Source organism: Temnothorax longispinosus, chromosome 8 (assembly GCF_030848805.1).
Source record: "Temnothorax longispinosus isolate EJ_2023e chromosome 8, Tlon_JGU_v1, whole genome shotgun sequence".
NCBI lineage: Eukaryota > Metazoa > Arthropoda > Insecta > Hymenoptera > Formicidae > Temnothorax > Temnothorax longispinosus.
The window spans coordinates 20,003,648-20,018,115 of NC_092365.1; the positions used below are offsets into that span (position 1 = coordinate 20,003,648).

The window sequence follows — 14,468 nt, forward strand, 5'->3', positions numbered from 1 at the left end:
GTGATGATGTTTGACCGCACGATAATTTATTACCTTGCAAACGCGTGCTCTTGACGTCGACACGCACTATCCTATGTGACAGTTTATTAGACGGAGTGATCATAAAGCAAAATTTTTATTTAATTATCGATATAACGCCAATTACACATACGCGCGCGTATTCGACAATTCCGATATCTCTGTGTACGTAAGTTATCTTCGGAAAATTGAATTATGCTACGAGCGACTACCGAGTTTACTCGCAGAAATTATTGTCGGGCAGGTGCGAAACATATCTATTAGAAGTAATCAATATCTCCCGCGCAGTTAAATGTAATTCAATTATTACTTTACTGTTATTTTACAAATACAGGATGTCCCGTGATATTTGGGATAAGTCGCAGTCTCGTAATTTCCGGCGAAAATAATAATGCTAACTGACACCGTTGCAAGCGGCGACGTCCAACTAATCGCCGTGAGCGCGATAAGATTCGAGTTTCTTTGTCTTTTCTCTTATTCTGCGTCTTTTTCAGAAGTAAGTACGGTTGAAATAGGGGGTAGCTATTCGTCCGCGTCACGGTAACTCTGTCGGCGTCGTGTCTCGGCCGAGAAAGATAGAGCACAGAGTTGGAACGGGACAACGTTCCCTTTCCAATTTCAAACTATTTCATATTCAGAACCCGCCCGTATGATATTCAGCAGCGAGGCATTAGCATGTAAAGGGTGTACCAAAGAACGAAAAGTGGCAGGGTGCGAAGGAAGAAGCGAGAATAGATGGTAGCGGTTGTAACTATAGCCGTTCGTATCCCGTAATAATACTATTAGGATGCGCGGCTCGGGCCAGTGGCAGTGTGTCGCGAATCAGAAGCCTCGATGCATTGACCGTGAACGCGCGACAAGCGATCGCCTCGCCAAAATGACCTGTGAAATTTTCGGTTAGAGCGGTGAATGAGCGCAACCTTTCTTTCGAGAACTCACGCGAAAGCAACTAAAGCTTTTGTCGCGGCGGCTCATCGACAACGGGAAATGTATCGATCGTTTCGCCGCGCGGTCGACTTTTATTGCACGTAGATAAAATTTTGCCGTCGAGCTTTCCAGCAGAACGCACAAACTCATAAATCGTCGTTTATCCTATCGCGTGTTAATTCGGCTATCTATTGTGCCGATTGCGACGCCTCGTATCTGGATTTTTTTACGATAAGCTTCTGCGGTTGCAATCGAGCAATTTCTTAGCGACTGCTTTTAGTGTTGGTGTTGGAGCAACACATTGTTACAGAAATGTGAAAGATCTGCGAGAGAAACATATAACATTACATCGTATGCATTACGCAAACTTAAAAGCTTTTTCTTTCTTCTTGAAAAGTCACATTTTTCCAGATGCAAGATATGCATTCGCATTGTCAATTTATCATTGTGTCGTTTTGATTTACGGAATGTGAAACGTGATATGTTCAATGGAACATTATCACGCGACACACACTGTACTTTACATTAAAAATATTTTATATGTGTGCGTTTTAATGTAGCATCTTTTAAGATAGGTGTAATGGGGGGTGCTACAGTTTGCATAATTATCGCTCGCTTATTATTATGAAGATACGAAACTGATGCTTCAATTTGATGAGACTGCATATTTCTGTCCGACGAAAATATCGGTATTGGTTCATTAAAAACGAATTAGGCGCGTGCAAATTATATCGATCGCGCGATAATCGCTGTCGAATCAAAATCACGCCAATATATTTAGAAAGCTATGTCCAAGAATAAAACGACAAGGGAGGTGGAGGGAGACCAATTAATCCGATATGACGCACTCGGAAATATCGAGTACCGACAAGCGTGAAAGAGCGCCTTCTCCGATCTCAAATTGGCGGACAGAATTGACGGTTCGGTTTGATGAGAACGTGCCGGTGACTTTTACGGGCCGTGAAATTTTATCGTTGTACCGAGAATGGAGTACACATCGTGAGTTGTATTGCCAGCAACTTTCATCACGGAGCTAAAATTCATTGCGACGATGAAATATATATCGTCAATCCATTATCTTGCATCCGCGCTTTCATGAAAATCTGAGAATGTCATATGTCAATTGAGATCTGAATATTCACATTATATATGAAAATATTATTAATTAAAATTGATATAAAAAAACGGGGAAAAAAATGTCATAATTAACTGACAAAGTTTCCAGTAAATAATTATTAGTAATTATAATACAATTATAATACAACTAATAAACCAAAAATATTAATCGGCCTGACTGGCAGTAATTTATTAATATTAACGACGTTTTGACCTCTACTTTGGGTCCTTTTCAAGTTAATTTGACAATGAGATCATTGTGCGTCAAAGTTATAAAAAATTTTCAATGATCTCATTGACAAAAAATTTTTTATAACTTTGACGCACAATGATCTCATTGTCAAATTAACTTGAAAAAGACCCAAAGTAGAGGTCGAAACGTCGTTAATATTAATAAATTACTGCCAGTCAGGCCGATTAATATTTTTGGTTTATTATTTCATCACTGGTGAAGAATTGTTTTATTGAATTATAACTAATTACAACTAATTTGTGTAAGTAATTACTCGTATATTATTATGTAATTAAAAAGATCCAGTTTGATAAATTACATTCTCCTACATAGCTCCAGAAGTAAAGCGTAGATTCAATAATCATTTTCTTTCGACAAGATATCGTTGTAATTATTTTATTGCGACATAATGATACTAAATTTACAATATGCGTTTCTGTGCCATTATTATTGATTTGTGGCAAATGTCGCGTCTTTTTTCCAAAACGCAGCTCGGAAATCGTTCATTAGAAGCGCGGAAATTCCAGTTACAGTTTTCCACGAAGTTTGACATTCGACGCACAACGGAGCGAAAGCAAATCCATCGTGAAACTTAGTCTTGCTCTACATGCTAATATCTGTCCACTGAATATCAAGGCGACATGCTCGAATATTAAATCGCGGAACTCTCAGGACAAACTCGAGCATGATGGGCCGCTCGTTCTCGCGTTGAGGTGCTCGGCGATGGGAGGCAGATAGAACGGCTGAAAGATACATGCCTGACAGGTCCGAGAGACCTGAGCCCAGACTAACGAACTGCTAGTTTGTACGGCTACGGTGGTTAGGTATCACTCACTTAATATGGATGATGTGTATCAAAATACGTGATATAAGTTCTGTATCGCTCTACATCATCGTTGTACGATTTATATTGTTGTTTCGAGGTAAAATTGAGGTATCATCTTGACAATTAATTTATATTAATATGTCCAAAACTCCTAATAAAACACTGTCAGATATATTAATGAATATATTCTGATGTACATACACACATCCGACATTTATATTATTTTCCTTGATAAAGAACTCTCTTTCTCTCTCTCTCTCTCTTTGTTTGCTAAAATAGATCAAATCAGGTTTCAATCAATTGACTCGAACAGATTTTATTGATTTGTAATTTTAACGATTTAAATATATATATTACATTATTACTCTCCGGTAATTGCAAATAAAGAGAAATATTATTTTAAATAATATATTTACATTTTTTAATACAATTAATATTAGTTTTATTTTATATTGTTTCGCGATCAAAATTACGAGAATGTTGATTTAGTTAGCGGAACATATTATTATCCCTCGAACGAAATTATGAAAAAGTTTGAGTTGAATTTCTATTGTTAGACACGGCAGCTTTGCGTGGTTGGACGTGAATTAACGCGCACTTCCACGGTACCGTGACGAATTACACTGATGGAGACCATTGTTAGAAATACTGCAAAATACTGCAACAATAGTATCTATCCACCCAATTTCCAAGATTCATCTTTTTGCACCTCAGATAATGGAATATAAATTTTTTTAGCTTTTGCGTAATATCAAATAATAACAATAAATCACACTATACATTAATAACGTATATTGTTACGCAGCGACCTGGTAATCAGAAATCAACAAAGCTTGTTTGAATAGTAAATTAATATCATTGAACGCGTGAACAATCGGATATCGATATATTGGGGCGACAATATACTCATTTTCGATAGATGATAGGTTTACCGGCGAGGATGTGTACCGTCGGATTAATAGAAGTAAACAAACTTGCTTTCTCTCCGCACTATGATGCGCCGTGATAAATTATATCCAGTGTCGGCAGTATTGTTCTACAAACGATCGCTATCTATTGCGTGCAATCCATTCTTGAATGCCCTGCACAGTCGGATATTAATCTCTCGCGGAAGTGATGGTGCAATAAACAACGTTGCTTTAAGTAAAAAATATTGTCGTGTAAAAATTTTGGAAACAGTCGCGCTACTAGGAGAGCTATATGTTCCTAAATTTCGAAGGTTTAACTGGAACAATAGAATAACTAGGATTTTATAATATAATGTTTTTTTTAAATATATTTTCGAAGGAGAAAATTTAATTAGTTGTCGCGATCCGTCAAAATTTTATTATTTACAATTGAAAATATTTTCATTAAACGCATAGTAAAATAATATAGTATATCAATTTGGCAAGATGCATTATTAATGTCACAGTGCATGACAATAGAGTTAAAACAATCTACATCTTTCCGCAACAATCTACAATTCCTTTTAAATTAAATAATTTAGGGATCACTAGAGAATAAAATTCGCATGCGAGATGGTAAGATAACATATAGAAAGCTTTCGTTTGGTCATAGTTTGCAAAAGTATGAAATGGAACAGTCAAAAGAATGAACCGAGCAGGCGTGAAAGGAACAGTATTTGGTCACAAGAGAAAGATGAATGCTAACGAGAGAGCCAGCTGCCAGCGTGCAGCCAAATAAAAGGGGAAGGAAAACAGCGCGGAAATGCGATGTACGCTCGTCGAGTCGAATATGGTGAACGAAGCGGAGAACGAAGTCGCGGAGGCGATGTGTCCTGCCGATGATAATAATATGCATCCTGGAAAATTACATTCTCGTTACTTCGTGGAGCGACTAAATGTCGCACGAGAGATCCGGTTAGAGCTCGAGTGCGATGGTGGAGAAGAAGCTCGGAAGCGGATGTAACCAAGTGGCGGCAGCTGGGAAACGTGAATGTATTTGCGAATGTGCATTTGGCATAACGATCTTGGTCTTTTATCACGCAAATGCAAAAAAAGAAATCGAAACAGTCGGCTCTTAGATCGTTTGTAAATGACTGAAAAGAAATGAAAATTAATTAAAATAATTTTTATATATGTTGCCTATTATTTTAAACTATGAGCTACAAGACTTGATATACAAGTCTTATAATTATTTATTTTTAACATTGCTAAATGTTCTTCTTTTACGATTTTACATAAATAAATGCGTTTCATCATGTGATTAATTATATAGATTATACGCGTAATATTGTACTTAGGGGGCTCCGAAAAAAATATATTATACACATTTTTTACCAACCGCGTTACTGAATACTAATGACCTAACCGTGTTAGAAGAAGCCGCTGAGAAATTTAATTTCAACGTGACAGTACGCTTCTTCGGTAAGCTTCTTAAATATGAATTGTAATCACTAAGCGTACGTATAACTTTGGCATAACTTCATTGCGGCTTTGTGTAAGCCTTTATGCGCGCCGTCTTATGTGCATTTTGCACGAGGTTTTTCTTCTTCGTGCTATTCAACGGAGATCGGATCGATAGACAAGATTTTTGCTATTTGGCAACAACACCGTAAACATTGTGGTATTCGTTCCGGAAATCCGTGAGTGGAAAATTCGGTCAGCGGATTGAATTTCGTTGCCAAATATGTCAGTAGTCGCGAATAACGTTTGGGAACACGTTACCAGGAATTCTATTAAGAGGAACATGAACACAGAATATTCGTTCTTTTGAAATTGCTTGGGCTATGCTAAGAAAATAGCATTGGAAATAAACTACAAAATTAAATAGTGAAATTAAAAGTGAATAAAGCGTGTTTATATAAAATAATACAAAAGAAATCAGCGAATTGAGTTTTTATACGCAGACTGTGAGCAAATAATGTTGAACGTTTGTGTGAAATTAGTCGTACGAACGCTTTCAAATTGCTCACTAATCTTCAGTTCTCAACTCGAAGTAAAAACTTTTTTGCACTGATTCAGGGTAGTACTTTGAGACCTGTAAAGGCTCAGATAAAAAGGAGGATTGATTACGCCAGATTTTCCTAGCTATTTGTATACGCATACCGAATAAATCGCAACCATTAAGAGTCGTTACGAATCGAAGAGAGCGTTTTGTGAACTCGCGTTATGGATGACCCAGGTTGCTAAGATTTTGCAGCAACTTCGCAAGTACCCTCTCTCGTTAATCATGGGCGATACTTGTCAATAGGAAGTTTAGGAGAGTAAGGCTAGCGCGTAGTTAGAGCATTCTCCGCTTTGTTAATTGATGAAGGGCTTTTAGATAAAACTACTAAGTAATCATTGATGAAATCGCCCTTGAGCGAGCAAGTTTTAATCGTGAGTAGATATTCAATTAACAGTAAAGAAATTAGTGTAAGAGATATCTTTGCGAAAAGTTTTTCCGTCTAATCGTGACAAGCAAGGCGCATACCCAAATGGAAAGTATAATGAATTAACTTATAAATGGTGGGGAAATGGAAATTTTGTAGCGGGCAAAATTTATTTTTCACGTTTTTTATACACAATAAAATTATGGTACTGGATTTATAACGACCGTTTAAAATACAATCGTAAAAATGGAGATTTATCGACATCTCCCGAATCGTAATAAAAATGAATATAAAGCTGAAGCGCGTGAAATGACTCATGAATATTAAAACTGGTTAGAGATTCAAAAATCGCTCGTTTACGCACTTTTTTCCGCGAACCTCTATTTTATTCTAATTCTTAAGTAAAAAGCATGCAGGAGCATTAATGGCGGTCGACGATAATAGATGGATAAGAAATCTTTGCGGCGCGGGCGTGAGCAAACTTTCCGGAAAGCTGATCGTTAAGCTACTTTTTTCGAAACTGGAACATTAACAGAAAGTAGGATAATATTCTATTCCTGAATTATCCATTAGTTTAAAATTTTTGCATAAATATATCACAAATGTTAATAGTGGTTTGAATTAAAAGATAATTTTAATTGGAAAGCAGGGATACGTAGGAATTTAATCTTCTCGCTGACATTAATTACATTCGTGGCGCTTAATTTCTATCATGCTCGTTACATAAATTTCCAGCTGTCACCGTTTTATTGGAAAGAAAGCTATGCAATAAAGTAGACTAAATTCGTTAAAAACAGGTATAAAATTTATTTTGCAGTAATTATTATTATGTTATTTCGCATCATCTTGCGTTTTGGATGAATGCGCAGTCTAATTTAATGTCATTTTATTTTTATATAATTACATTCTCATTCTTACTTATTTCTCTCTCTTTCTCTCTCCTATCTCTTTGAGATAATAGACTTTTTTTAAATTTTGCATATAAATTGTATAATGTCGATAGAGTCAAATATAAACATAAATTTCAAACCGCATACTGTGCGTTTACATTTAATGGGAACTTAAGTTTGCGTTCCATTTGAACGGAGTTTCCTGTGAGCGATTAGTACAAAACGGAGCGTGGAATATTAATTGACATCGAAATGGCAGATTCGCTCGATTTAGCATCGACGAAATTTCACGCTTGCATGGCTTTCACATAGAAACACGATCCTTCAATCCAGTGTTATATCTGCCGCGCTTCGAAGCTAACAACGTTAATGGACGTTAAGCGTAATGGAGAGCTAATTATAACGACGTACTGGGTTATATTTTTCTGTCGTTCCAGCACACGGTCGAGGTTATATCGAAACGATACCATAAACTTGCAACATAACGGGCATACCACGTTCAAGTTAAGCACCGTACTGTGCGCCGCAGCTGTCAGTACTCATCGAATACGGCACAGCCGTATGGTGCGCGTTACATGCTTTTCCCCGTTTTTCTCTTTTCCATTTATTTATCTTTAACAAGGCTCAGCGATTTTTGGTTTCACCTTGTGCCGTATACGTTTCCGCGCTTTTCCATGTCCCGCATTTTAACCGATCCGCAGCGTCAATAACGCGAAGCTCTTGGAAAACATCCAACTCGCTCGGCTGGATACCACTCGCCCGTTAATTCCAATTTATAGTTTACCGCATAAAACCGTATAAATATATGCGGGCTCTTAAGTCGCAGTGTGCCCGTGGCTTGGACGGGTCTTTTATGGAAAATTTGTCTGCTTTTCATGGAACGTTGTTCGCAGCTCGCGATTTCTGATCTCTCGCGATTGTTACTTGATCAATTATCCTTTTCTCCTCTCAGCAGCTGGTGTAACAATAGTGTCATTGTGATGGATTAACGATGATATACGAGGTCAGTGTTGTTATTACTCGCCGCACCGCAATAACCCGCACTCATTGGATATCACTGTCATCCAGGGCGGCTCGTCTCCGGTCTAGCATTTTTGTAATCCAAATTCAATAAAAATGCAGTTATTGTGATAGGCACTCACTTTTTCTCCAGTGTTCTCGTTTATTGACACTTGTGTCAGTAGCGAATCAATTCGCCTCGCGTTATCATTCATGCAATGCTATTCTACGAATGTGCGTCGGATATTGTATACATTGGCATTGTTTAATAAGAGATGAGCTTTCCGCACGGTGGGGTTCTTTCAATTTTGATCAGGATGGATATTGTTCGGTCGCATCGTAAAAATGGCAATCGAACCGTAAGGAAATGCAGTTTATTTAAATTTGATGAACAGTTCAATAGTCTCGTTATTTTTACAGAAGTATGCTGTTGCACAAGGCATATTAAAATAAGTTATACAATTATTTTGAACGGAATACCTATATACTTAGGATATAAGTATATTTTTGTGCATCTCTTTATGTATCAAATTTTAGAGTAAGTACAAAGTAGTAAATCAATTTTTTTACCCATTTACTTGCATGTACATTTTTCGTGTCACTAACAAAGTTTTGACATCCTGCAGATAATTAACAGATGCTCATATATTATTACGGCAATCCATTAAGATTAAACATACGGTATTACCTGCGATAAATCATTATAAATCTTTTGTTTTGCTACGATTCGAAAAAACTGATGTCACATTTGTTTTGCGCACATGGACTATCTCTCGAGCTTGCGAACATATAAAGCACAGTGCGTTTTATATAAATGATTGTGTGTGAAATAATCCTGTTTTACAGCTGTATGAGAAGTTTTTGTCTCGAGTATCACGTAGTGCTGTCGGGAACGTTAACTATGAGAAAGATGGGGGTATGGTGTTAATGGGATGGAAGTTATCAGCGATATTATTGCACGCCTTGGCATCTTCATCGTGTAGCTCGTTGTCGCGCGCTCTCGATAATGGACGCGCAATACGACGCATAGTATGCGTCGTAGTGCATAATTTACGCGCAAGCCACGACCATATTCGGTTAGATGCCTTTCTAGAGGTCGGGCATGCTCGTGGATAACCCTTCAGGAATTTCTAATCGAAGCTGCTCGTCGTGATACACTTGGCGTGAATTCACAAGCATCGGATCTATCGCGCTTGGCAATTATAATTATTAATGTGAAGCTAGAAGCTAGATGCTGAAGTGTTGTCAGTACGCCGTTTGCGCTTTTCACATTGGATTTGATTTTACAAAATTTCTTTGATCTCCAATCACTTATATTTCAAAAATTAATTAGACGTAAAATAAAAATAATATTATTTTTAGTTTAATTACTATTGGTAACAATGGTAATGTAAAGCCTATATTTATGTTTACTGTAACATTTTCACAAATTTTAACGCAAAATCTGAGACAATTTGTATTTCAATATTTAAACTTTTAAATTTGGACATTAGGGATTTTTGTATTAACTATATCGTTTCGTGTTAGGAACTTCAATGATACGGTATATCAATAATAGATGCGACTTTCTATCGAAGTTTATTGTCGTTTCACAAGGTAGAAATCAGCTTGTCGAATAATCTTTGTTTATTGTCAAAGTCCTCGGAGTATCCCCAGTTAAGTTTAGGATGAATAGCTGTTATTCCACGTAATTTGTATTTTGAGTTCAAGGTTGAAGTTTTGTTGCAAACCCTATTTGCAGATCATAGACCAAGTTCTAGTGTTCCGTACGCAATCGCGTCCATCCGGATGTTTCCACCCGGATCCGCTCGTTTAACTTGCTGGATCCCGTTGACCAGGGCAATTCGACATGACACTCACGAGAACTATGTCTCCCTTGAGAATGATAAGGCAAACTATAAACAGTGAACGTCAATGTGCAAAGCCAATGCCGGATATGGTGACCCCATGCGTGGAGCGTTGCGCGGATAACGCCGAATAACTATACACGCGTGAATACGCACGTTAGCCGCGTCAGCAATTAAGGTAATGGCCGTGTAATCGTTGCGGTCGATTTACAGAAGGAATTTTCGATCCGTGTCGCGCGCGACGTGTGCCTCGTTCACGTTATGCCGAAAATTGTCGAATATCTCGCGCGCGTGCGTCTAATTTAACTTAATATTACATTAATTATATGCAGCTGAATTAATTGTTACTATTCAGACGATTGTGTTATTGCGGCGTCGCACGCACTTTTGATCAACGTGCATTAAATTGCATCTAGTAAATTGTAATTATTTTATAGTTCATTTACTATAATACTCTCTCTATGATAGCGTGAGAATTATTGATGCCTAGTAATGCCGATGTAGAATTGCGTTGCACACGTGCGACATATATCTAGATAGAGTCGCTGGATATATGTATATATATAGTATATAGCGCTGCACAGGTACGAGAATACATGTATACATTAATACGAACAATTAACGTAATCGGTCTTTATGGCCGTATCGCAGAGAGGTTTCTTAATTGCACAATTTCATAAAAAAATTTATCGTTTCATAGTATTATGATTACCAACATTATCGATCACGATACTTTAGCATATGCAAATGTCCCATGATGGGAAATGATATAAAAAATAGAAAAAAAAACGCAATTATATCTCAGAGTAATTAATTACATTTAGCCTTCCGTGTTGTTACCATTCTTGTCGTGCATTAATCTAAGTACACTGATATTAATCAGTTGGAACGTCGATGTAGTTGACCGTTGCGTGTGGTAATCGAAATGTTACGTTGAGTAATTAGCGGCAGGCTCAGGTATAATCAATCAAGAGTCGTCCGCGAACGAGCGGCGTTGCATAAATACGTGAACGAAATGATTGCGAACACGTTCGTACATATTTACGTACGCATGTACATATACGTATATATTTATATGCACGCATACGTGTTTTGGGTATGCATAATATTCCCATCGCGTATACATTAATGTTGCCAGTACCTAAACGCGTTCATAAAATCAACAATTCGGATAATAACGCGCGAGAGAGCTCGCTGCAACTGACTTGGGAAAGGAGCGTTTGTTAATTGCGAATGACCATTCATCCGTTTATCTTGATTTGCGAGACGTATTTGAACATCGCTTGAGGGAGAATTACGCGCCCGTCCGAGAAAATGCGACCGTGGACATCTAGCCGTATTTATTTTTGGTGCGCTCGCATTTTGCAAATTTGCAAGTCATAATGTGCTAATTCCGCATCGCGAGTTTTAACAAGATTTGTCGGCGTAACTTCGTTACGTCGGACGCCCTTCTTTATTATCCTACCGTTTGTACCGACACATTTTTATTCGTCGTTTCCACCGGCTGTAGAAATTCGCTCCACTCCAAACGACAATTTGCGAGTCGCGTGCGGGTGGGTAACTGATTAGTCGCTTTCGCATTGATTATCGAGCATAAACTGGCATACGAAATTTCGATCACGTAGATACGCATCTGTATTCATCCAGCCGTTCGCACATATACGCGCATTAGCGGCCTCGACGAAACTTCAGACAATACACGATGCGTAAATGTCGCCGCGTGTCCCGAGTGGGCAAAGCCGAGTGTTAATGGAATACTTTACGCTTTACTCACTGCATGCTGGACATTGTGGAACTTTCTAGGATGTTCCTCAATGGTACGTGGCGAAATGTAACACTTCATTCCATTTAACTGCAACAAAAAAGCATGGACAATTAGCGCGAAGTTGGAAACATAGAAAAATTAATATCGAAGTGAAGATATCTAGGGTACGACGTTCCATTTAGCGCTCGCGACGCTCTTAGAATCATTTCACCCTTGTCCTTTAGCAAATGTTAAACTCACAAGCGTTATTACGAGCGCCAAATAGAAAGTACTCTTAATTATATATTTGACTTCCGTAAAGACGAGAGAGAGAGAGGCTACATTGTAAATCTATTTATATCCAGCCGTTAATTCGCTGGAGAAAGAACCACTTTTCATTCGATATAAATCAACGTCGCTCGTACCAACTTTCAAGATCCTTCCAGCAAAAATTATTGGCAGGCGAAAGCTGTGTGTATCCCCTTTGCGCCGATATGTGGCTACGTATATACATATATACTATGTGCGGCTACGTATATATACAGACCGTCCGATATATCTTGCTGTTAAGCTAGGACGCGCTTGACGTCACGATGAGAGGCCCTGTCAAGATTGAATGTAGAGAGAACTTTTAGATCACCTTTAAGGTAATTTGCTAGGCCGAAATGTTTTTAAATTTTCTCAAGCCTGATTTCGCGCAATTGCCACTATTTTTGTTACGACGAGTATTATTGTGTAGTATTACTGTGTCTCTCGACTCACCTTAACACTAACAAAATATTTGCTAATTTTAAATAGCAAGATTGGCGCGTATAGTGATGGGTTGTTAAAACAGCTGCACGTCGTACTTGATAGCAACTATGTTAAGCCAAAAGCACCGTTTTCAGCAGCACCTATCTAGCTTCCGTGAACTTTAACCTGCCATGTTGACGGAGAAGCGTAAACTTATTACGGCACTCTCTGATGGACCACTTTTAGAGCGCAGGGCTGAGTAGCCGTGGTACTCTCGCAGCGTGTTACGTAGATGGATTCACCGAAAGACGGTGGATTTGCTCGTGTATCATAATCATCATTAATTTCATTGTCATGAGATCACGTACGTGGATACATCAACGGGCGTCTTGCATTGTCGTATTTCACGTGGGATTTGTTAAACCGATCTTAACGCGATACTTTAATTATCGCATTATCGTAATTATTGAAAGAGACATTAGATATATGTCTATATACACCGTGTTTCGTTAAATCTGCAATTTCACAAAATAACTTTATCATTTATAAAAGATATGATTAGTGTTGATCTTTATCGTAATATGATCGATTCTCTACATATCGCAATCCTCTTATTATCTTCTTTAATGCCAATAAATTGGAGCATTTGTCTGGAAGCTTTAAAATCGCGGGATAAAAGAATTAGACTTTGAACAAAGTTATTGGATGTTCTTGCGAAGGTAATCCTTACGCTGCTTGGATTGCTCGTCTGTTTTAGTATGATTTAAATGCATGTACTTTATGGTGGAAACTTTAACAAAGGAATACAGTGTCCCTTTGTTGCATTTATTCGATTTTATTTCAAAGACGACATTATTTCTCAAATATATACGTTGTGTTGCATTTTACTCGTATGTTTTTACACAAATGAGTTATAATGTATTATTATAAAATTGTTGTCACGCACAGAAGGTAGATCTTTTCGAAGTTATTAAACCGTTAATTGTTTTCATGTTTTTACAAAGTATTTTCGTTTAACTATAGAAATAAGATCCGTAATAATATGTCGAAGTTTGCGAATATGGAACAATTACGAGATGTTTTCTTGGGTATTTTTTCTAGAGATATGGACGTAATTTATATATATGTGGGTTTTAATTAGATCATCTATTTTGCTTATTGCTTGGGACAAATTCAATCTCATTGATTTACATAGGGCCGTGACCTATATTCCCTTTGGCAAACTATTTTCCATTTCTCTCGCCGTCTCACAGCCAGCCAGTTTCATTTCCTTTTATTATTTCCTCGCACCCATGGAGCAGCAGTGAGCTGATTGGCGAGGAGTGGGCTGGTTGGGAATAATACTGCGACATGTTTGGCTTGCTGCTGTGCGTATTATATTTTCTACGAAGTACAGGTTTTCCTTTAAACATACACGAGCGTCCAATACTTTCAATTTTCATCCATAATTTTGATAGGTTTTTTATGGTACAATGCTTTTTTCTTTCACGTTTCTATTTTCTCTTTTTTTACAAAGGTAAGTCAAAATATATGTTACAACCGGGAAGAGGGTGATCCTATTGTTAAAAATAAATCGAAATAATAAAATTAATTTTTGTTGAATAAGACCTCGTTTTTGACAAAAAGAACTTTGAAAATTATTCGAGTACGTGTGCATTTGACTGATATTTGACGTTATGGTTTTTGCTACAAACATTATGTATGGTTTGTCTATTATTAGAAGTAACTAATTCATGTCAATTGACTTTTTAGATAAACGAGTGAATTTGTGTGAGATAATAAAAATAATTTTAGTTTTTACACATGTATTTCTTACATATT

At 37.4% G+C, this 14,468-nt stretch overlaps 1 protein-coding gene across 2 annotated transcripts in view; it reads right to left on the minus strand.

The window, feature by feature from the left end:
• LOC139817318 (zwei Ig domain protein zig-8) overlaps positions 1-14,468 on the minus strand; it is a 126,419-nt gene that overhangs the window by 57,314 nt on the left and 54,637 nt on the right. For both annotated transcript variants that reach the window (XM_071785305.1, XM_071785302.1), the window contains exon 2: positions 11,946-12,023. The gene's annotated coding sequence lies outside the window, so the exon portion shown is untranslated. The remainder of the gene's footprint in view (positions 1-11,945; positions 12,024-14,468) is intronic.